The following is a 1,734-nucleotide window of genomic DNA, read 5'->3' on the forward strand; positions in this document are numbered from 1 at the left end:
CACTTCTTCTGTGAGGTCCCAGCCCTGCTCAAATTGTCCTGCTCTGACACCTCTGGATATGAAACTCTGGTGTTTGTGAGTAGCATTGTCCTGCTCCCCATCCCTTCTTCCATTATACTGGCCTCTTACGCTTGTATCCTCTCCAGGGTCCTGAGGATGAAGTCAACCAAGGGACAGCAGAAAGCTCTGGCCACCTGCTCCTCCCACCTGACTGTGGTGGGCATGTTTTATGGGGCAGCCATCTTCATGTACATGAGACCAGGCTCCTACCACTCCCCAGAGCAAGACAAGATTGTGTCTCTGTTTTACACCATTGTCCCCCCAGTACTCAATCCACTCATCTACAGCCTGAGAAACAGGGATGTCCTACATGCCCTCAGAAAGTGGATTGGGAAATGCAGAGGCTTCCAGCAAAATTGACATAAGCTGTACGTTACCATGAGCTAAGTCTCATTAAACTGAGAAGGCCGCCAGCAGGGTTTTCTGGATCATTTAGAAGGAAGCTAACATTTCTCAGTCACGTAACAGCCTGCGCCCTACTGAGAGTCACGGGCTTTTGGGCTCTGTCACTTAAATGCTTAGAAAGAGGTTTGAGGAAATCTACCCCACTCTCCCTGTTCATTAGTGTTTTCCTGCTTTAGGAAATTAAACCAAATTATTGCAAACACTGAAGATTTCATGGGGGATTGAAACTTTGTATTTCCCTGATGCTGACCCTGCACAAGGCCCAAGCCCAGCTGCAGGAAATACGTCAAATGGAAGGGCAACCAAAATGAGCCCTGGGATGAAAGTTTATGAGGAAGGTCTGAAAGAACAAGGGTTATTTAGGATGGATAAGAATAGAAGGGCAGGGAGCAGGGTATAGTTTCATGTATAGTTTCTCAAACACATGAAGAGTGATTATAGAGAGAATGGAGATGGGCTTTTCTCTGTGGCTCTAACGGACAGCACTAGGAGCAAGGGCCGCAAGCCAGAGCAGGGGAAATTGAAGGTGGAGATTAGGGGGAACTAGCTGCCATTGGGAGTGGTCACACAGGGATGAGGCTACTGAGAGAAACTGTGGATTCTTCATGCTTGGAAATGTCCAAAAGCAAGTAAGACAGACACTTGGCTGTGGTGGTTTAGTCAGGGACGAACGTGGCTGGAGCAGGGACATGGGCCACAGGACCTGGTGAGGTTTCTTTCAGCCTATGATCCTAAGTGCTTAGAAGCAGATCTTCCCAACCACTATTTTTAAGTGCAAGGCACTGTACATTATGTCTGATTCCTCTCTCACTTCACGTTGTTTTTCCACCAAATTCACTCCACTGAGGTCAAAGGTGAAACACGTGGCATGAGCGGGTGTTTTAGTTAGAGTGGCATGTGGACAACCACTCTACTAAAGAACCCACAGCATCACATATAATGACATCCTGTGTGTTTAAAAATGACCGCAGGATGCTTTATCTAGAGTTTGTTCGACGAGTTTTAGGTAAAGCACCCCAATGGCCATTTTTAACCATGCCAGGGTTTAATACACATGACACTGCAGCAACGCGGGGCAGCTGCGATTAATAGGATCTGCTCCAATGCATTGTAGTGAGAACTGCAAAGAGGGGACACTTGCCTGCCTGTACACAAATGCCAGGAGCTTGGGGAATAAGCAGGAGGAGCTCATCCTCCTGCTCAATGCAAATAATTATGATGTCATAGGGATAGCGGAGACCTGGTGGGACTCCACCCATGACTGGACCA

At 47.6% G+C, this 1,734-nt stretch overlaps 1 pseudogene; it reads left to right on the forward strand.

Annotated features, from left to right (window-relative positions):
* The window catches only part of LOC112548920, a 907-nt pseudogene extending 487 nt beyond the window's left edge, over positions 1–420 (forward strand).
* The last annotated feature ends 1,314 nt before the right edge of the window (positions 421–1,734 follow it).

The sequence above is a fragment of the Alligator sinensis genome, unplaced genomic scaffold (genome assembly GCF_000455745.1).
Source record: "Alligator sinensis unplaced genomic scaffold, ASM45574v1 scaffold1879_1, whole genome shotgun sequence".
In the NCBI taxonomy this organism is placed as follows: domain Eukaryota; kingdom Metazoa; phylum Chordata; order Crocodylia; family Alligatoridae; genus Alligator; species Alligator sinensis.